This window comes from Cherax quadricarinatus, chromosome 18 (assembly GCF_038502225.1).
Source record: "Cherax quadricarinatus isolate ZL_2023a chromosome 18, ASM3850222v1, whole genome shotgun sequence".
NCBI lineage: Eukaryota > Metazoa > Arthropoda > Malacostraca > Decapoda > Parastacidae > Cherax > Cherax quadricarinatus.
Window position 1 is genome coordinate 19,747,995 of NC_091309.1, and position 23,486 is coordinate 19,771,480.

The 23,486-nt window shown below is 44.4% G+C and overlaps 1 protein-coding gene across 23 annotated transcripts in view; it reads left to right on the forward strand.

The window, feature by feature from the left end:
* LOC128689428 (uro-adherence factor A) overlaps positions 1–23,486 on the forward strand; it is an 828,046-nt gene that overhangs the window by 617,664 nt on the left and 186,896 nt on the right. For 19 of the 23 annotated variants that reach the window (XM_053777700.2, XM_053777698.2, XM_053777702.2 and 16 more), the window contains one exon: positions 19,880–19,910. The exons of 2 other annotated variants lie outside the window; for them this stretch is intronic. The gene's annotated coding sequence lies outside the window, so the exon portion shown is untranslated. Of the gene's footprint in view, positions 1–9,543; positions 9,721–19,879; positions 19,911–23,486 lie in introns of those variants that run through there. 2 more of the 23 variants (XM_053777699.1, XM_053777705.1) reach the window with 2 other exon arrangements.

Consider the following 23,486-nt stretch of genomic DNA (forward strand, 5'->3'; position numbering starts at 1 on the left):
GCTCTCACTGCCAGGCTGGATGACGAAGGGTAAAATTCCTTACAAAACACTGCTGCTGTTGCTGCACTTGATCCCGGATCTTGGCTGCCGCTGCTGTGTCTATTACTTCCCTTTTGCTCAGTGGGAAGACAGCTTCAATTGTTTTAAGTAAAAAAGTTCGATCTTAACAAATAAATGTTGCTATTTTCGTTGAGTAAACCTGTGTCTATGTGGAGTATATGGAAAAGGCCGATAGTAGAAGACATACAGTTCAGTTTGAGGCTGTTCGTCAAGAAAGTTAGTATTTGTAAATATTTCAGGCATATTTGTGATTATTCCTAAATAAGTTAAATTTATAATTTACATATCAAGTCACAATAACTTTAAAACCCTTTTCCTTGTTACGTCACTTGGTCAGATATGTTTTAGTTAAATTTACTTGACATACTTAATAGTCTGTTAAAATAATCTGTGACATGCGTGCAAAATGTGCGTGTTAATCACTTTAATCTTGCAAGGTATTCCCTGACGACACAGTGATAGATTTAGCTTGTTTTTGGCCAGGTTTGTTGAAGGCTATAGCAGTGGGCGGTGTGTTGATTATAATTATGGCTTGATCCAGGTTCGTCTGACTTCACGTGACTCCTTGTTTACACACGTTGTGAAATCTCAAGTTTTATAATTATAGATGTAGTGGGAGGTGCAGCAGACACCTAGTACGTCAGGTACCTCATTAGGTGGAGCAGGACTAAGGCAGGTTGCTGATGCCTCCCACCCACTTAATTAAATACAGTTCTCAGCGTGACATGTGTTACAGCCGGGATGCCAGTGTGGACCCGTCATGACCCTGGTTGTCCCTGGCCCAGGCTACAGTGCCATCTCTCCCTCCACACCTTGAAGATGCCTCCAGCCTGCAATCATGTCTCTCCTTGACTATCACCTCAGTCTAACTTCGTGCCACCCGCCAAAGACAAGTTATATACACAGAGAGGTGTGTATTTATATATGAATATAAGATATACACTGAGAAGTACGTATCTGTAAAGATTTCGAAAATATTTTTAGTTGCTTATTGTTGATGAAACGGAGGCGTTGATATCATTCTTTAAGCAGGAAAGAATAACGTGGGATTAAGGTTACAGTGAAAGGAGGTAAAGCAGCTAGGACAAATGGGATTAAGACCGACATGTTCAGGCAGGTGGTGATATAGTTTTGGAGTTGTTGGTATATTTAATTGTGCAGTATAAATACTTGAAAAAGGAAGGTACTGAAGGATTGGAAGACAACATGATGAATTCCTTTGTATAAGGGTAAGTAGGGATAAGAGGGAAGAAGTACGAATTATAAGGAATAAACCTGTTGAATATACCGGGTAAAATGAAAGTTATTATTGAAAGAGGAGGTAAAGGAGAAAGTAGGTCTGTATAAGAAGGTGGGTGATTTAGCAAGGGCAGGGGATGTGTAAACAAGATGTTTACAATAAAGCATATAAATAAACAATACTTAGAGATGGGTGAAGAACTGTTTGTCGCATTTGTGACTTTAGAGATAGCGAATAGGAGACCAATGTGGCAGATGTTGCAAATGTATGGACTTGGTAGTAGATTATGAAAAGTAGTAATTTTTTTTAGAAGAGCTCAGGTTATGGACTGTAGGAGAGAAGGGGACTGTTTTGTAATAAAATATGCCAATACAAGTATGTGTGATGTCACTATGGTTGTTTAATATATTTATTGATGGTGTTGCAAAAGAAGTGACTGCAAGTTCCTCAAATGAGTTCCTGACCAGTCGAGTTGCGGTTCGTGCGTTGGACTGCATGTGGGCAGCAGTAACAGCCTGGTTGATCAAGTCTTGATCCACTGTGAGGTCTGGTCTGGACGGGTTACGGGGTGTCGGCCCCCTGAAGCATCCTTTAGGTAAGGATGTTAGGAGAGGTGTGAGACTAATAAGAAATCTGATACGAAATGTGAGTTGTTACAGTTGCTCTTTGCTGATGACTCTCTTCCTTTGGGAGATCCTGAAGAGAAGTTATAAAAGTTGGTGGAGGAATTCAGAAGGCTATGTAAGAGAAGGAAATTAAAAGGGAACGTGGATAAGAGTAAGATGATGAGAGTAACAAAACGGTGAAGGCAATGAAAACATGAATACCTTATTAAAGGGAGTATGGAGAAGGTAAATGTATGTAGATATCTGGGAATGGACATGTGGGCAGATGTATCTGTGAAGGATGAGGTGAAGCATAGAATAGACGCATGGAAAATAGCGGGTGGAGGGTTGAGACATCTGTGGAAATAAAGGAGTTGATCACTTTGACCTTGTTTTGGGCTATCCTAGGTAATATACATATATGTTACTATGTATGATAATTGCACTGTGTACCTGTACCTAAATAAACTTACAATGAAACTGAATACCATAGTATATTAGTATCAAAAGATTTGTATGCTTGTGAGGCATGGGAGTTAAACGTTACACCTAGGAGAAGGCTGAAGACAGTGGAGATGTCATGTTGGAGAACAGTGTGTGATGTGAATATTGTACAAAGAACTCGGGGCGTAGAAATTAGAAGATAGTGTGGGGGTTCCCATGTGTATGGTTCAGAGGGCGGAAGAGAGTTGTTGAGGTGGTCTGGGCATTGAGAGAGGATGAAACAGAATAGAAGGAATAACTTATCATAAGCCCGGTGCTCTGGGGTATGGGATACACTGCCTAGCTTCTGCTAGGAGCCCATACTTATTCTGGGGTCTGGCTGTGTTGTAGAATTACTGCATACCTTGACGCAGTGTGTCGAATAGGTAAAATTGGTCACTTAGCAAGAACTCATTTAAAATTAAGGCCTTTCTAAAATTTTCACTTTTACATTTAAAGTTATATTTTTTTCATTTATGTTAATGTATAAATTAATAATTTTGTACCAAAAGAACCTTAGAAAACTTATCTGACCTTATTATAACAAGCGCAGTTTAATTTAGGGTAATCCAACTAAATATATTTTAGATAAATTTACAATAATTTGATAATAAAAACACAATGAAATAATTTTTTTCGTTAGGTTCAGAATGATTTTTGAGAAATTATTGCATACACAAATTTTCGCTTGCCTTATTCGGCAAGAAGAGCGTTGCTGTTTAAGCCAAAATCTCAAGTTTTACCTATTCGGCACGACATATGGTTTGAAATATTCTTTACTAATTTACTGATGAACTGTGGTAATAAATGGCGCCATTCATGTGTTAGGTCATCAGCTCAACACACACTGTCATCCTCCAACATAAACAAACTGTATTGCTTAAGCTATACGTTAGGTTTCATCTCTGTTGGTATATAGTTGTTGGTGCCAGCCAGACAACGGAAAATATGAAAATCCACAAGCGCACAAACGTTCATACACTGATCACAAACTTCCGTATCGAACATATATCATTGTTGTTTATATTTCTGAGTGTAATTCTATAATGACTTCTGGATATTTCAACTTGTTGTGATAGACATTAAAATCACGTGCGTGATTTTAATGTCTTGTAATATACTTTAGGTATTAGAATATGATTGTCATGAGCATTTTATCGTCAAGAGTTAAATTATAATTTAGATGGAAACGCTATGATAGTCCAACAAGTTTTTTCTTCCTTCTAAAATCTGTTCTAACATAGGTGAGTACAACTAGGTACCGTTGCAGTCTCGCCTTTAACGAACGGAGAAGTGAGCTTTCCTCGCTCACTGTGCTGAATGATCTACACGTGCTTCTCATAAATATAATAATTGAGAGATACGTAGTAGTGGTGGCGAGTGTGGGGGGGCAGGTGTGGCAGGAGTCAGCTTGAGTGTATTTACACTAGTGACGAGGAGGATGGGTTGTGGAGGCGGTTGGTTCCTGGTATGGTGGCACCAGTAGTGTGGTGATGACACCCAGTAAACACGTTGAGCAAACCCAGCAACTGACTCACACGCCTTGGTGACATACCCGCCGCTGACCACTACAACGCTAGGCTCGCCCTAACCATCTGCCCACTTGGATTTTCTGTCAGTGAAAGAAAAAGAAAAAATACAAAAAATAATGCATTTTTTGACCTTGTGTGGGTCATTCTGCTAATCGCGGTCCGAGTTTGTCTCAGAGAAATTAAGTATGATCTCAATAGAAATGGAGTCATAGTCGTTTTCAAGAGGAAATTTGGGCAACTACTTGTGAAAAAGGCGGAGGATCCACGTTGTGATGCAGCGTAGCCTCTTGCCTCCTTTAAATTTATCACATTGTTTACAGCCAATTTTTTGGTTTGGTTCGGTTCGGTTGTCCTCTGGCCATAAATATAATAATAAATTATACCATACTACAACGGAAATAAATATAAATATAAGATAAAGGTGACAAAGAGCTCTGTAACAGTGAAATAATGTGTTACGATGGGCTGTGCAACGGTTATGCGAGCAGCAACAGTCTGGCAGACCAGGCAGTCAGCCATGAAATCGAGTCTCAGCTGGAATAGAAAAGAATTTCTGATGAATGAGGCATGTGTACGTACCCGGGTATCCTTATTGGAGAATCGTTTTGCTTGCATAGGCTTTTTTTTCTAATAAAGAGTAATGAGATGAAAATAGTGGAGTGATGAAGCAGTAGTAATGGTCACTGCGTGGAATTTTAAGGTCCCTTAGCTTTGCTTAAAATCACATTGAAAAGTATTCATTACCTTAGCCATAGTGAATCTGAAGGAAAGTAGGGTTTTAATTTATTATTTGCGGCACTAAACCCGTATCATTCAGAGCAAGTTATGAAGGCTCGATCCTCTTGTTTGTTAACTGCGAGACAGAAGTGCTACTCTGGCAGCCAGGCATATCCCAAAATAATGTTTTGCAAGACACAAACCAGGGCACGAGTTAGAGATGTAAGGTAGCGAGCCCTAAGTGAAGCTGATATTAGTAAGCTTAGAGATGTAAGGTAGCGAGCCCTAAGTGAAGCTGACATTAGTAAGCTTCATTTGTAAGCGCTAGCCTTGTATGTGCTTTATGTCAGTAGTATGTGTTTTATGAGATGATAAATTCACGGGAGTCACTACTGGTTAGTTAGGTTTATGGGGGTTTAAAGTTTACTACACGAAGATCGTGAAGGCTGTTGTCACCTGTTCACCTCCAATTAAAAAAATTCTGTAATCCCTTAAAAAGAGGTATTAAAGTAAAGTTTTATACACTGAGTTTATACGTATATATACGAGAGACATACACCTCTTGGTACACATACCCCGTTTGTCTTTGTTATGAGGTTATATGTAGATATACGTCAACATGTGGTAGCCATCATCAGCACATGGATCACTGCTCTGGGTCGGTGCTTGGGTGGGGGGGGGATTAATAAAGTGTTAAGACTGCATGGGTCAGCGTTATACAGGGCATAGGGACGCAGTCAGGTTTGTTTCGAATAGGTGGCAGGGTGCTTTGGTACTCCTGATTGTGGGTCTCCACTCTGTGACATTTCACATTAGTGTTTCACACAATGTGCTCCACACTGTAGGTCTCTACAGTGTGGTGTTTCACCCTATGGTGCTCCACATTGTGGTATCCCACTCTGTGGTGCCCCCCATTGTGGGTCTTCACAATGTGGTGTTCCACACTGTTGGTCTACACATTGTGGTGCTCCACGCTGTTGATCTACACATTGTGGTGTTTCATAGTGTGCTCCACGCTGTAGGTCTCCACACTGTGGTACTCTACACTGTGGAGCTCCCTGGTTCGCTCCTGCCAGTCTACCCGGGGTTATTTCGAGGAGGACTTCTGAGTGGGATGACTCCATCGCCTGGGAATGGCGGGGAGGTAGCCGTTACCGGAGCTCGCTCACCCTCTCTCTCAACACTAGTGTCACGTTATTTGCTCTCGTATCCACACTTCTGAGGAACAATTGCGAAAGTAGTTTTCAAGATGCAAGGCAGATTGATAAAAAAAATAATTTGTCTCTAACTGTACAAATTAAACTTGATAAATTAGACATGCTCAACACTTGGGTATCTCTATTTGTACCCACGATTCATGGATTGATTACATCGAGTCCAGGCTGAGGGACTGATTACCTTAAGCTCCTCTCGATCTTCACCACCCTTTGTATTGTACTGATAAGCCACTGTATGGCGAAAGGTTTCCTCAGTAAAGATACCCAAGTGTTTAATTTATCATCATGTTGGTTCTCTGAATCATTCATCTAGACTAAACAGTGTAAATCTTGTCAGTCAGACTTTTGGTTCTGAATCTTGACTGTTTCACAAAGACTTGAAAATAAATTCTCTAAAACCACTGTTGAAAATAAATGATAGAAAACTACTGTTTAACGAAGAGCCATGTGTGGTTTGACCAGGAACCTTATGAGGACGTTTCTGTCCGTCCAGGACTTGACGATGGTCCAGAATGGAGCAAAGCGTCGTCATGAGGGTCCCCTCTTCAAGTGCGGGATTTTATAATTGTTTCAGCCACGGTATTGTGACTATTCTTTTCAGAATCATTTGCTTATATAAATCCAGTAACTGGCATGTGTTCCGTCGAGTTGTGCCTTTTCGACACTTGTATGTGAACCGCGATATTGCATGTCTGATTATTTAATCAGGACAGTTTTTTGTTTACATATTGCGGAATGCCTATCCGTGTACACAGATGTGCACAGTATCAGGTGTTTAGCTCAGTGTTTGTTGGTTACTGATAACACCAAGCCTGTGGGACGGGGCTGGGACGATATTCACTTGTTTAATGCTTTTTACTATGAGGTTTAAGGTAAGGGATATAATCTGCATTTAGTAAATCTACAAATGGTTTTTCGGTCAGTAATATAGAGTTGTACAATTGGTCTTATGACACATAAATCTTGTCGGCATACGTTTTGATAAATTATGTGGACTTACCATAGGATAGCCCACTAAAATCATCGTGATTAATTTCGATTATTTGCATTATATGTTGCGGTTTTTCACTCTTTCAGTGTGACTCTGTATGCGAGTGATGTTTGCAACCTGTTGTACACGTGAGCACACTGATAATGCCTTGATAACCATATGAATTTAGTGGTTTTTGTGTGGCTGTTAGGGCGTGAGGAAGGTCTGCCAGACCTCTTGCTTCTCTTCTGTGTTTCCTTCAGTTCAAGTTAATCTGAACTTTAAGCTTTGTCGTCTAGTGACTCAATAATGTGTCATTCTTTGCTGCTGTAACACTATTACGGCGTGTTTTTTACAATTTGTATTCATTTTTACCTTTCGTATCTTTCAGATCATATCTGATTCACTGTACTTTACCTTTGATATACCTTTGATGAGTCTAAAGAGTTTCACTACTCTCGGAGCCGACCATGGGCCAGGCTCGTCTGGTGCTTGCCTGGTGGTCAACGCCCGCTGCTGTAGTGTTTTTTTTTTCTCTAGCTTATTATTTTTTTAGTCGGTGAATTCGTGTCTGGTAGGGTATCCAGTCTTGCTTTATCTCTTTATGTGCGTCGTAATATTTCACAAGATATTAAGACCGGATTTCTCGTTTTTGAAAATATGGCTTTCTTCCCTAACCTTCTATATGCTTCATTAACTTGCTTTTTAACGCGTCTCCTGGACATTGGCCCATATACATCGTTGGTGGGGGTGTTGGTGTTCAGAAAATAAGCTCTAAACCCGTATGAGTAGCACAGCTCTTCGCTTTGCGTAGAGCTTCATCAGGTCGTGATTTAAAAACAGCGACCAGGGTTAGGAGTCGCCATCACTTGATTCGTTTGATTCCTTTCTATTTAACATGAGGGTGTGGAGGAGAAAGAGGTGCATCACATGTCTGTGTACCGGCGTACAATTCATTGCCTCTTCCCATGTTTTATTGCGGGGACATAAGTATTTTCCAGATATCAAATTTTGGGTGAAGTAAGGAAGCACTAGCAGGTTTCCTTCGGTATGATCTTTCGTCAGTTCCTAGTGAGTGCCATAGGTACACTCTGAAGCGTGTGGCGTAGCTTGTGATACATGGAGTGTATCAAGTGTGTCGTCGACTGAGTGTGTACTCTCAGGTACTTGGGTGAGGTAAAACCCGTGCTTTGTATGACAGCAGTGAAGTGTTTTCCGGGTGAGGTGCATCGATTTAAGTGATGGTAGGTGTATATATAGTGTTAAGGATGTAGTGTTAGCATTTGGATGTCGTGTTAGGGATGTGATGAACTATCCTGGAAGATCGTAATTCTAGCTTACGTAGTACTACTGTATATTTCGCTTTGGCCAGTTTTATATGCTCTAGAAATCTTCCAAACCCTCTTACACCTTCCATGACTCCTGTACATTCCTGGTTGAACCATGAGTAGGCACTCTTTATTTCTTGATCACACGGTCGGTATGAACTTTTTTATCTTTTGGCACTTTGTCTGTGTTACTCCCATCTGCTGAAAGAAACATTTCGAGCCTTTCAGCTATTTTAACCATTGTGGAATGCTTAAGGATATCCTCTTTGACCACGTGAAGTGTCAGAGTGAAGACTGGCACACTTACATACCTCGTATGTGTACACCATCCTTCGTGTGAGTGTGCTAGTTAACTATATATACTTTTTATGGTGGCCATGTAGGCACGTTCTAACATTTATGGTGGTTGTATAGGCACTTTGTAACATCCGTTGCAAGACAGTATTAAAGTTAGTATAAGTGGAAGTCATGGAGGACGCTAACCAATCCCAGGCTGACCTGACCAGTCTCTTAGTGGACCACAGGAGACAATGTGATGTGCAAAGGAACATGATTGTATTCGTAAGTTCCCAATCTTGATGATAATTCATTAAAGACCATGAACTTTTCAACACATTGACTGCGTAAATATGGGGAAATACCCTTAAGATAACTTACTGATCAGTTGTGTTTTAACTACGTTGGGCTGTGTGCCACAAATACGATGCCTTATTGATACGTCGTTAACCACGAGGTTTGGTATGAGTCCTGGCTGCTGGGAACAAGATTGTCGAAACTAACACCAGGCAGGCAAGTGGGCAGGTAAGGAGGCAGATGCGTGTGAGAGTTGGAGGGCAAGTAGGTAAGAAAGTAGATAGGTAGGTAACTAGAGGCAAGTGGACCCGCTGACTTTAACACCGTGTTGCTAATATGACGTCACTTCCCCGACACTTGGCTTCCTGTTGTGTCATGTTTACATGTACTGCACCTCTCAACACGTCCAACTATCACCTAATATACATTGAAAGTTCTACATTTGTCTACCCTTGCCACCCAGAATGGAAGTGTTCTTAAGTGGTTTCGTAAGTTAAGGTTGGGGCAGGCGGGCACGGCGGTGCCAGCAAGCCTCTACACCACAAAGACCTTCAGCGCCTATAGTATTAACGCCCGTGCTCAGGCACCGTGCCAACTCGATTACCAGAATAGAGGCGCCCATGGGGCCCTACGTTCGCCACTGAAGAACCTCAGAATTCATCTTGAATTCTGTGTAGCTTGAAGCGATGGTGTTATATTACGTATGAGGATTGAGAGGATAATAGGTCAGTGGGATGATGATAGTATGGGCGGGGTGTGGGTGTCGTTGAGCGAGACTTAACGAGGCCGGAGTAACAGTGTGACCATGACAGTGGTGCCAGTGAGGTGCCAGTGTGGTGCCAGACGGGCCTGAGGGAGCTACAGCTCGCTGCCACCCCTGAGTGCCGCTCATACACTACCAGCGCCACTTGCAAGGCATCACGTGCTTAATATATTAAACGAGCCTGAGGAAGAACTATTACACGAGTCTAAGGAACAACTATTATAGCGTAGAGGTGTGATACTTGTGTGTTGTTGCTGATAGTGTATATAATTCTCTACATTGTGAATACTATAATAGTATACAGTACTCACAGGTTAAGTAAGATACATGTGCAACAGTTAGGTATATTTACTACGAAACGATTTGTCTATACAGTAGGCTTCTTCAGTCGAATACAGAGAAGTCAGCAGAAGCAGTAGAGATATAAAGACCATGTAATCATTCCATCGCCCTTGAAGACGTAGTTTTGAGGTGGTCAGTCCCTCAGCCTGAAGAAGAGTTTTGCTCCATAGTCTGGAACAGTGTTCCAGACTATTGACTATGGGTTGATAGACTGATTACATCGTCTTCACATCTCTGCTGCTTCTGCTAACTCTGACTGAAGAAGCCTACTATGTAGGCGAAACGTTTCGTAATAAAGAAACATAACTGTTGCACATGTGTCTTACTGATCAGTCCTCCATATTAACGACGAATCCAGCGATGTGAAGTTTTTAAAACTCTTACGCAGTGATGAAAAATTGTCGAATCTACACTGAAGATCGAGAAGCGTTTGTAAACAAAGTAAACGTGTTAACTTTGAAGTTTCGTATTGAGACGGAAGTTTTGTCTTGAAGTTGATGTTCGTACTCGCTGGTCTGCAGGTTATTATTATTATTATTATTATTATTATTATTATTTACAGAGACTGAATAGCCCTGTCATAGGGGGTCATAGTCTGCAGATAATATGTGCGGTTATTTTGACTGTGGGTGTTTCAAGATGGCCAGGATCACTGGTGGCGGAACACGGCCAGGATCACTGGTGTAAGAACACGGCCAGGATCACTGGTGGCGGAACACGGCCAGGATCACTGGTGGCGGAACACGGCCAGGATCACTGGTGGCGGAACACGGCCAGGATCACTGGTGGCGGAACACGGCCAGGATCACTGGTGGCGGAACACGGCCAGGATCACTGGTGACCGAACATGACCAGGATCACTGGTGACCGAACATGACTAGGATCACTGGCGAGCGAACACAGCCAGGATCATTGGTGACCGAACATAACCAGGGTCACTGGCGACCGAACATAACCAGGGTCACTGGCGACCGAACCAGTGCCCCTGACGGAGCGTTGATATAATCTGACGCAAGTAATTATTTCTGCCACAAATGACAAGGAAGTTCTTCCGCTAAGACGAGCGTCTTTTCTCAGTAAAGTGACTGACTGTCTTCCCAGAATACCTCTTACATCACCTGAAATTATATATATATATATATATATATATATATATATATATATATATATATATATATATATATATATATATATATATATATATATATATATATATATTGTGTGTGTGTGTGTAATGCAGATATCACGAAAAAGCGATACAAGATGCAAAACAAATACCGCGGGGGGGGGGGGAGTTGAATAATATCTCGAGGCCTTTCATGTTGCAGTCAGTATATCAGAAGCTTGCAGTGATGCAGAAAAGAGGAGGTCCAAAGAAATGCGGTGACCGTGTTTCATTGCAACACGAAAGGCCTAGAGCTATCATTCAATTCCCCCAGTGGTTTTACACACACACACACACACACACACACACACACACACACACACACACACACACACACACACACACACACACACACACACACACACACACACACTTATACATACATACTTATGCAAACACTCGCAGACTGGCGATCTTAATACAAGACAAGCTACGGGGGAGGGGAGGTTTTAAATCTTTAATACGAGCATTTTCACACTTCTCAGTGCGTCATCAGGAGCTGTGCAGTGTTACAAAGGTAGCAATAGGAGAAATGAGGGAAAGTTTTCTCAGCTGGTGGGAATCACTCACGCTGCCATACTCTCAGAAAACTTTCCCTCATTTCTCCTATTGCTACCTTTGCAACACTGCACAGCTCCTGGTGATGCACTGAAAAGTGTGAAAGTACTTGAGATAAAGATCCCCCCCCCGTGGCTTGTCTTGATCCAGCAACTGGCTCCTTGAATTTAACCCTGCCAAATGCAAAGTCATGAAGATCGGGGAAGGGCAAAGAAAACCGCAGACAGAGTATAGGCTGGGTGGCCAAAGACTGCAAACCTCACTCAAGGAAAAGGATCTTGGGGTGAGTATAACACCGAGCACATCTCCTGAGGCGCACATCAACCAGATAACTGCTGTAGCATGTGGGCCTTTGGCAAACCTAAGGATAGCGTTCTGATACCTCAGTAAGGAATCGTTCAAGAGTCTGTATACCATGTACGTCAGGCCCATACTGGAGTATGCAGCATCAGTTTGGAATTTCACACCTGGTCAAGCAAGTCAAGAAATTAGAGGAAGTGCAAAGGTTTGCAACAATACTAGTCCCAGAGCTAAGGGGATTGTCCTGCGATGAAAGGTTAAAGGAAATTGTCCTGACGACACTGGAGGACAGGAGGGTCAGGGTGTAGTGGGGGTTCGTAGGAGTTGTGATGGTTGGAATTAAACACACTTGTTGGATGGTAACACATATATTGGCAGAGTGTGAAGAGGGAGGCCCAGCCTGCCTGTAGCTGCTTGGTAGGTCTAACTGGAACTGAGAAGGATCCCAGGGGCGAAAGGCTCACAACAGCGTCACGTATCATCACGCATGCTAGTCACTGAGCCTACTGACCAGGGAGCCTAAATATATATATATATATATATATATATATATATATATATATATATATATATATATATATATATATATATATATATATATATGGATGATACGATCTACAGTATACTACACAAGTATACATATAAGGGAATTCAGTAGCTATACTGACAAGGGAAGGCATGATAGCATATAAAATACTGCGCGGAATAGACAAGGTAGACAAAGACAGGATGTTCCAGAGATGGGACACGGAAACAAGGGGACACAGTTGGTAGTTGAAGACTCAGATGAATCAAAGGGATGTTAGGAAGTATTTCTTCAGTCATAGAATAGTCAGGCCATGGAATAGCCTAGAAAGTGGCGTAGTGGAGGCGGGAACCATACATAGTTTTAAGACGAGGTATGATAGAGCTCATGGGGCAGGGAGAGAGAGGACCTAGTAGCAATCAGCGAAGAGGCGGGGGCCAGGAGCTGTGACTCGACCCCTGCAACCACAAATAGGCGAGTACACGTGCGTGTGTTTGTGTGTATGTTAGGGTTATAATAATCGTGGGTAATAATAGATGTTTGTAATTATAATCTGGTCGGTGATTGAGACAGATGTGTAATACTTCATTGCTGAAACGTTTCGCCCTTCCACAAGGAAATTATACAGCAGATGCAGTGTGTCTCAAGTCTTAATTCTGACATAATGTGACTTCCTAACATGTGACGTCAAACTTTCATTAATGCGGTAGATGCAATCATCACCTCATTTCTCACATTTCCCTACTGAAGAGGACCACAGATGGAGACCGATTTTTTTTTTTTTCCGAAAAATATTATTTATGTCTTTAGCAGTGAGCTATTTTTTGGTCTCATCTAAAGTAATCTTGTTAAAATAAACTTTATGTAAATTACCTTACTTGTTCTTAGCAAGAGCCTCGTTGACCAGACCATCAGCCAGTAGCTTTGGTCTGGGACCGGACTGCGGGGAATGGTTCCCACAAATACCCCAGAATCAACTGATTATAGGTAGTCAGTAGTGTGTGGCCCAGTCAGTAGTGTGAGGCCCAGTCAGTAGTGTGTGGCCCAGTAAGTAAATTGTGGCCTATTCAGTCCATTGTAGCCCATTCAGTCCATTGTAGCCCATTCAGTACATTGTAGTCCAGTCAGTACATTGTAGTCCAGCCAGTCCATTGTGGCCCAGTGAGTCCATTGTGGCCCAGTCAGTCCATTGTGGCCCAGTCAGTACAGTGTGGCCCAGTCAGTACAGTGTGGCCCAGTCAGTACAGTGTGGGCCCAGTCAGTACAGTGGTGGAGTATGTTGTGCGAGGCAGCCAGCTGGGTGCCCACAACAGTGGTGGAGTGTGTTGTGCGAGGCAGCCAGCTGGGTGCCCACAACAGTAGTGGAGTGTTGTGCGAGGCAGCCAGCTGGGTGCCCACAACAGTGGTGGAGTGTGTTGTGCGAGGCAGGCAGCTGGGTGCCCACAACAGTAGTGGAGTGTTGTGCGAGGCAGCCAGCTGGGTGCCCACAACAGTGGTGGAGTGTTGTGCCAGGCAGCCAGCTGGGTGCCCACAACAGTGGTGGAGTGTGTTGTGCGAGGCAGCCAGCTGGGTGCCCACAACAGTGGTGGAGTGTTGTGCGAGGCAGCCAGCTGGGTGCCCACAACAGTGGTGGAGTGTTGTGCGAGGCAGCCAGCTGGGTGCCCACAACAGTGGTGGAGTGTGTTGTGCGAGGCAGCCAGCTGGGTGCCCACAACAGTGGTGGAGTGTTGTGCGAGGCAGCCAGCTGGGTGCCCACAACAGTGGTGGAGTGTTGTGCGAGGCAGCCAGCTGGGTGCCCACAACAGTGGTGGAGTGTTGTGCGAGGCAGTCAGCTGGGTGCCCACAACAGCAGTGGAGTGTTGTGCGAGGCAGCCAGCTGGGTGCCCACAACAGTGGAGGAGTGTGTTGTGCGAGGCAGCCAGCTGGGTGCCCACAACAGTAGTGGAGTGTTGTGTGAGGCAGCCAGCTGGTTGCCCACAACAGTAGTGAAGTGTTGTGCGAGGCAGCCAGCTGGTTGCCCACAACAGTGGTGGAGTGTGTTGTGCGAGGCAGCCAGCTGGGTGCCCACAACAGTGGTGGAGTGTGTTGTGCGAGGCAGCCAGCTGGGTGCCCACAACAGTGGTGGAGTGTGTTGTGCGAGGCAGCCAGCTGGGTGCCCACAACAGTGGTGGAGTGTGTTGTGCGAGGCAGCCAGCTGGGTGCCCACAACAGTGGTGGAGTGTGTTGTGCGAGGCAGCCAGCTGGGTGCCCACAACAGTGGTGGAGTGTGTTGTGCGAGGCAGCCAGCTGGGTGCCCACAACAGTGATGGAGTGTGTTGTGCGAGGCAGGCAGCTGGGTGCCCACAACAGTAGTGGAGTGTTGTGCGAGGCAGCCAGCTGGGTGCCCACAACAGTGGTGGAGTGTTGTGCGAGGCAGCCTGCTGTGTGCCCACAACAGTGGTGGAGTGTGTTGTGCGAGGCAGCCAGCTGGGTGCCCACAACAGTGGTGGAGTGTTGTGCGAGGCAGCCAGCTGGGTGCCCACAACAGTGGTGGAGTGTGTTGTGCGAGGCAGTCAGCTAGTTGCCCACAACAGTAGTGGAGTGTTGTGCGAGGCAGCTAGCTGGGTGCCCACAACAGTAGTGTTGTGCGAGGCAGCCAGCTGGGTGCCCACAACAGTGGTGGAGTGTGTTGTGTGAGGCAGCTAGCTGGGTGCCCACAACAGTAGTGGTGTTGTACGAGGCAGCCAGCTAGGTGCCCACAGCAGTAGTGGTGTTGTGCGAGGCAGTCAGTTGGATGCCCGCAATAGTAGTGGAGTGTGGAAAATTTTTAATTTTCCGAAACTATAGTGCCTAATAGGTGTTTAATGTGTCGATATGAGTCCAAAATATATTTGACAATAGGATAGAACCAAGAGTTCCCTTTGCGCATGCGCGGATGTGCGGGGGGAGAGGTCGACTCTGGCCATGGGGGAGGCGGGAGTGTTTTGAATATAGTGAGGAGGCTGGGAAAGCATGGAACCTTAGTGCTATGACTGGGGGAGCCTGGGCCAGCACCATCACTGTGGGTATTGGTGCTATGCCTGGGGGAGCCTGGGCCAGCACCAGCACTGTGGGTATTAGTGCTATGACTGGGGGAGCCTGGGCCAGCACCATCACTGTGGGTATTGGTGCTATGCCTGGGGGAGCCTGGGCCAGCACCAGCACTGTGGGTATTAGTGCTATGACTGGGGGAGCCTGGGCCAGCACCATCACTGTGGGTATTGGTGCTATGCCTGGGGGAGCCTGGGCCAGCACCAGCACTGTGGGTATTAGTGCTATGACTGGGGGAGCCTGGGCCAGCACCAGCACTGTGGGTATTAGTGCTATGACTGGGGGAGCCTGGGCCAGCACCAGCACTGTGGGTATTAGTGCTATGACTGGGGGAGCCTGGGCCAGCACCAGCACTGTGGGTATTAGTGCTATGACTGGGGGATGGGTCTGGCTTAGCACCATGTGGGTGACTAGATAGTTTCGAGTCATCTGTTGTGGTATGGACATTCTGCATTTTTTGATACACTATCTCTTGCTCCCATGTTTTATATATTTTTGGTAGACTATCCAAGAGGTCATCCTTGTTTTCTTGATTATTTTTATCATTTATTACTCTCCTTAGTACCTTTCTGATACCTGCCCAAAGTTCTTCATCTTTATTGCACAACCAGAAGCACCTTGCTAGTTCAAGGTCATTTGTGGAGTGTGTTATATGAGGCAGCTAGCTGGGTGCCCATAACTGTGTTGGAGTGTGTTGTGTGAGGCAGCTAGCTGGGTGCCCATAACTGTGTTGGAGTGTGTTGTGTGAGGCAGCTAGCTGGGTGCCCATAACTGTGTTGGAGTGTGTTGTGTGAGGCAGCTAGCTGGGTGCCCATAACTGTGTTGGAGTGTGTTGTGTGAGGCAGCTAGCTGGGTGCCCATAACTGTGTTGGAGTGTGTTGTGTGAGGCAGCTAGCTGGGTGCCCATAACTGTGTTGGAGTGTGTTGTGTGAGGCAGCTAGCTGGGTGCCCATAACTGTGTTGGAGTGTGTTGTGTGAGGCAGCTAGCTGGGTGCCCATAACTGTGTTGGAGTGTGTTGTGTGAGGCAGCTAGCTGGGTGCCCATAACTGTGTTGGAGTGTGTTGTGTGAGGCAGCTAGCTGGGTGCCCATAACTGTGTTGGAGTGTGTTGTGTGAGGCAGCTAGCTGGGTGCCCATAACTGTGTTGGAGTGTGTTGTGTGAGGCAGCTAGCTGGGTGCCCATAACTGTGTTGGAGTGTGTTGTGTGAGGCAGCTAGCTGGGTGCCCATAACTGTGTTGGAGTGTGTTGTGTGAGGCAGCTAGCTGGGTGCCCACAACTGTGTTGGAGTGTGTTGTGTGAGGCAGCTAGCTGGGTGCCCACAACTGTGTTGGAGTGTGTTGTGTGAGGCAGCTAGCTGGGTGCTCACAACAGTGGTGGTGTTGTGTGAGGCAGCTAGCTGGGTGCCCACAACAGTGGTGGAGTGTGTTATGTGAGGCAGCTAGCTGGGTGCCCACAACAGTGGTGGAGTGTGTTATGTGAGGCAGCTAGCTGGGTGCCCACAACAGTGGTGGTGTTGTGTGAGGCAGCTAGCTGGGTGCCCACAACAGTGGTGGAGTGTGTTGTGTGAGGCAGCTAGCTGGGTGCCCACAACAGTGTTGGAGTGTGTTGTGTGAGGCAGCCAGCTGGGTGCCCACAACAGTGGTGGTGTTGTGTGAGGCAGCTAGCTGGGTGCCCACAACAGTGGTGGAGTGTGTTGTGTGAGGCAGCTAGCTGGGTGCCCACAACAGTGTTGGAGTGTGTTGTGTGAGGCGGCAGGTAGCTGGGTGCCCACAAATTACGTGATAGTGAGGATGATTTTAGTAGAGTTGTTCCAGCAATGAATTTTCTCTCAGCTGTTTGGCAAAATTATTTTTCTCTGTAAGGCTAAACCGTAGGTAGGTCCTTCATAAAATGGAGAATAAACATTCTCTCTCTCTCTCTCTCTCTCTCTCTCTCTCTCTCTCTCTCTCTCTCTCTCTCTCTCTCTCTCTCTCTCTCTCTCTCTCTCTCTCTCTCTCTCTCTCTCTCTCTCATTTCTAATATGTAAGTATTTCGTCAACAATATTTTATTTGCTTGTAGAAGTTGCCTCACCCTGTGAACTCCATAATACTTGCATTATTACTCCTCCAAGAGTACCTTGTGCTCCTCCGCTACATTCCTCTTTCACCAAGACTCTTCTTGTCTTCCCTCAGCACTTATTACATTTGTGATGGCAGGTCGTCACCGTAAATAAGATTGCAATAAGCTTGGTTGGTCTGGTAAAAAAGACTGGTGTGAACACTGAATATACAGGTCACGCCGCTGTGCTTGATAAGATAAGGAAATAGTTTCATCTCATTTTTTGTTTGTTCTGGGGAAGGTGGGGAGGGGGGGGGGAGCATTCAGTCAGTCAATAAGCTTTATCTCATGATAGGCACCACGGTAAAAAAAAATATTTTGTATATATATAATGTTGTGTTTGTGTGTGTGTGTTTGGGGAAGAATTATTCATTCATAATAACCAATTTTAAATTTGCTGGGTTGAGCTGCATCTCTTGATTTTAATTTCAAAAGTAATCATATTTAACTCCTGCAGTCTTCCCTCTCTTGTCTTATTTTGAGACCAGACGAGAGTTGCACACTGGTGCTGCGTACTTGACCACTAGTCGACCATGTCTAGTGAACAGCGATTTGAGGGAGCTTGCTCAAATATCTGAAGATAATTTGTGTGTTAAGTTAGCGTAAGCCACTGGTGTTATCCTGCCTTGTGTTTCAAGTGACAGGTGTGGATAGCTCTTCCCTGGTCCTCGTCTTCGTGAGGTTCCTTGAATAGCTGGTCACCTGTCCCTGGCATCCAGGTGACAGGTTTAACATGATGTCCCCCCCTGGGTCTTCTCTTCATGTTCTTTAAACAGCATCCTCCCAGGTGGTACATTTGTCTCACGTCTGTTTTCCCTACCTCCCGCCTTTATTACTTTGCCCTTAAGTAGTTGAAGCAACCATTCGTTTTTGCGTATAATGCGTGAGAGGGTACATGCAGTGCATTTATGTACTTGCATTCGTGTGCGTGCTAGCATGGGTTCCGTTCCTTAGATTTTAATACAAAATAATGTTTTATCTCACCATAGATGAAACAAGACCAGATGTATAATTATCCGAGTTTCTGATTACGTGTTTGTGTTTGGGGGGGGGCTAAGCTTCAGCTCTTGGGTCCTCTCTGCGTCTTTGGAAACTGTGGTAGCGTGTTCGCTTAAATCTTACCAATATGTTTATAAGGGAAGGCTTTAAATTCTTGTAGAAACAGTCGTTCTGTTTAAGTGGTGTTTCTTTTTTTTTGAGATTCCAAGTATTGTGATAATGTCTTGGTAACACAAATATATTGATTATGATGATAATGAGAGATACGAGCGATACGAAGAGGTGCAGCATGATCGCTTATCACGGTTGTGGTATGTGGCAGAGTGGAATAAGGTCGCACACACCACACGGTAATAAGGTCACATTATGAGACTGAAAGATCATATATAACGGAAATGGATAAATGTCAGAAACACTCAACACGCGCGCTGTTAGGCCTTTTGTGCCTGAAGCATCAGTTCATATTTGAACTATATTTCTTAATCCTGTTGCCTCGATCCTTCTCCCGGTTCGTCAGGTTGGGCTTCTTGAGTTTATCTTCAGAGTGCATGCTTCTCAGCTTTGGATCAAGTCCTGTAGCAAGGAACTTCTCTGTTTTTATTTTCCATATGCTTAATCAGGTGAGGGCTCCGTGCTAGGGCTGCATACTCTGGTGAATCGTACATATTTTGTGTATGTCATCCTAATTCCTTGTTTAGATTTTTCAGTGCTATTTGGAGATTTCATATAGTCTCGAAGTTCCTTGGTTTATGTGCACCTCTGGCGTCGACAAGTTTAGTTAAATGCTGGCTAAAAGGTGTTTCTGTTTAGCTGTTGTTTGCACGTTTGTTCCGTTTAGAAAATAGTATTATGCGTTTGGTATGGTTTCATCATCACCAAACAATGACACACAAGTTTTAATTCCTCCTGGGAGACCATTTACGTACATTAAGAATAGAAATCCTAGTGCTGATACTTGTGTGACTCGCTACACTGTTACGTTGATGCCTCCAGTGTTGCTCTGTCTCCAGGTTCTCCCAAATATTGTATGAAGTGGACGGTGGTTGGAACTAGAGCAACATGAGATAGGCTCTCCTTATATTACATACTACGTGATATTAACCATTATTATAACCAAGTATTACCCAGCAGATATCACTTAGTAGCCGACACAAATAAGAATAATTTGAATAATAGTAATAATATGTTTAATTCGCACTAATTAACGAGAGATTCAGATATAGTCTCTTTAACATAATGTTAAATGCCCTTTAATTTAAAAGAACATACTGTGTGTGTGTGTGGGTGTTTGATTATATAATTATTCCCCTAATACTTGTATCGTGTTTTTCAGGAGTGACTCCTGTAGCTGCACTTGTGTACAGGTAAGTGCCAAACATAACCAAAGCTTTTCTTAACTGATTAACATTTTGTACCGATGACTAATGAAATATGAAATAGAAAGATGATAAACTCAGCGATGACCATGAGGGTCTCATCTCGTTACTGAGCGGTATCTTAGTGACCTCTGTGCTCGCCTCGTCTTCTTGAGGAACAACACAGATCATATCACATCTTTTACTGCTCAGTAGAACATAATTATAATCTTTTGGGTTGCATTAAAGCGATGGAACTTTACTCTCTGGTAAGTAGGTGTGTGAGTTATCTTATAATCTTACATGGGAAGTATTTGAAGGTCAAGACCCAGTCTCTACGCCGAATTGAATCGCTGGCGTGAAGTATAAGTTAGAAAGACTGCATGAATACAATGATAGGCTGACACAAATACGGTTAATAATATAATCTTATTTCTACAAGTACAACTGTATAGCCCTTGTGGCTTAGCGCTTCTTTTTTATTATAATAATCTACAAGTACATGTACAACGTATAAAGTCCTAGCTGACATCAATGACATACTATATAGAAAGCCTCTTGTTATGCAGAGCATTTCGGGCAAATTAGGTTAATTTTATCCTCATTGTGCGACCCACACCAGTCGACTAACACCCAGGTATCTGTTTACTGCTAGGTGAACAGGGACAGCAGGTGTCTTAAGGAAACTCGCCCCAATGTTTCTACCTGTACCGGGATCGAGCCACAGACTTCACTGTGTGAGCTGAGTGCGCTACCAACCGAGGAACCTACATAAATTTTTTTTAGAAGACTTGATCCTTCTACAAGTGGTTTGAGGTAATCTGGTCAGTGTCACTGAAGAGAATGACCACATCACATCAAGATGAGGGACTGATTACCTCAGATCACCTCTCCAGGATTGCAAATTCACCTTTGTAATCGAATCATGAAGCCTGGTACGTAGGCGAAACCTTTCGTCAATAGAGATACCTAAGTCTTGCACATGAGTCTTACTTCTCAACTTGTTGGTATTGTATACCAATAATATGGCCTCTGTTATGCTTACGTAATTGTGTAGGTCACATTCATAGTCTGGTTGATCAGTCCACCCCCCGGTAGCATATCGAGTGTCCGGGGTTCGATCCCCTGCAAGGGTGAAAACGTTGGACATGTTTCCTTACACCTGCTGTCCCTGTTCCCCTAACAGTAAGTGGGTGGCATCCTGGGGAGTGGTAGGACAACAGCTCTTAGCCTACCTACCTACCTACCTGCTTGGAGGGTATTCCGGGGATCAACAACCCCACGGCCCGGTATGTGACCAGGCCTCCCGGTGGATCAGGGCCTGATTAAGTAGGCTGTTACTGCTGGTCACACGTAGTTCAACGTACGAACCACAGCTCGGCCGATCGGGCATTGACTTTAGGTATCTGTCCAGCTCCCTCTTGAAAACAGCCAGGGGTTTATTGGTAATTCCCCTTATGCTTGGTGGGAGGCTGCTGAACAGTCTTGGGCCCCGGACACTTATTGTTTGTGTTTTTTCTTGATGTACTAATGGCGCCTCTACTTTTCATTGGGGGTATATTGCATCGCCTGCCAAGTCTTTCGCTTTCGTAGGGAGTAATTTCTGTGTGCAGATTAGGGACCAGTCCCTTTAGGGTTTTCCAGGTGTAGATTACGATGTATCTCTTTTGCATGCGCTCCAGTGAGTACAAGTTAAGTGCTTCCAAGTGTTTGACGGAAGTTATGTGTGCAGTAAAGGTTCTCTGTACAACGATCATTTACAACAATATTCCAGCCTAGAGAGAACAAGTTATTTTAAAAGGATCATCTCTGTTCTGAACGTTCTCATTATCCATCCTGTAAAATTGATTCGTGTAAAAAAAAGTAATCACAGGTTAGTCTGCCAGAGATTGAAGAACTTTAAAACAGCCATAATTAAAACATGAGACAATATCAACACTTCTGTATTAATGTGCAGCTCACGAAGTGACTTGTAAAGAGTATGTGTTGTGCAGTTGACAAGCCCGAGCATGTCTGGAGTATGTCTTGTGCAATTATTAGAGAGCACCAAGTAGTGTGTGGGGTGTGGGCAGGACAGGTTGGCTTATCTGGGTGTGTTGGTGACACTGCTTCAGCAATGTTATCACTACCAGATAACAAGCAAAGAGCTGAGGTGTCTTTATGATGTGACCATGCCGAGGTTTGCTTAGGCGTTCACTGACGCCCTAGCTGACTCCTTCCTTCACTCCACTCTCTCTCTTCCTCCTTGCCTTCCTTCATCTCTCCCTCCCCACCTTCCCTCCCTCCTTCCCCCCGTCCCTATTGCAGGATCAACATACCACACTTAAGGCTTATTGATGGGTCTCAAGACCAAAGTTAGTCTATTAGCGGACTGAGGGTCGACCCTCCACCACTACGAATTTAAAATTTCATAATATAATAATAATAATAATAATAATAATAATAATAATAATAATAATAAAATAAAAGTAAGCTGGGGGTTTGGAAAAGCGATTGCTATATTATTATTATTCTACGACTCGCTGAACTCGTGTGATTCATTCATGGCAAATACTGGCTTTAAGAGGTAGGGCGCCGTATGTTGCTCTGGTGAGAGGAGAGTCCCTGAGCCCCGACGCTCTCTGCCTCCCAACACTTCTGATGTTTGTGCACTCACAGTGCAAGGCCAGGGAGAAAATGTCACGTTAACCTGTGCACAGTTCTTGGTGCCGGGGGAAGGGACGTTGTACAGTATTATGTTTATTTTACGTAATTGACCAATGCTTGTAATAAAAAAACGGTGATACCGTTGTATAAATGTAAACTGTATGTAGTTAACTGTTCGTTGTTAATTTACACGGAAATTGAACCCCGTGGAAAGTCAGTCGTAAAATTATTAGGCCAGTCTGGACTGCCTTTCCCTGTGTGTGTGTGTGTGTGTGTGTGTGTGTGTGTGTGTGTGTGTGTGTGTGTGTGTGTGTGTGTGTGTGTGTGTGTGTGTGTGTGGAAAGAAGGGAGAAAGGGACAGGGGGAGGAAAATAAGAGGACAGAATAGAGAGCAGGAAAATGAGGAGAAAATAGAAGAGAGCTGTAATATGAAATACAAATATATACCAACCTGCATGTTGTTCCGGGGGGTCATCGACCCCGTGGCCCGGTTTTCGACCAGGCCTCCTGGTGGATCAGGGCCTGATGAACTAGGGTATTACTGTTGACCGCACGCTAGCGAACGTACGAGCCACAACCCGGCTGATCGGGCACTAACTTTAAGTATCAGTTCTCTCTTGAAGGTATCCAAGGGTCTATTGGTAATTCCCCTTGTGCCTGGTGGGAGGCTGTTGAACAGTCTTGGGTCCCGGACTTGTTGTACTTGGTGTACTTGGTCTTGTACTTTCGTAGGGAGTGATTTCTGTGTGCAGATTAGGGACCAGTCCCTCTAGGACTATACTTGACCTATATTTCCCTGCGTTCCAGGGAGTATAGGTCAAGGGACTTCAAATGTCCTCAGCAATTAAGGTACTTGACTGAACAAATACATGCAGTGAAGGTTCTTTGTACATTCTCTAAATCGTCAATTTCACCTGCCTTAAATTTGGCTGTTAGTGT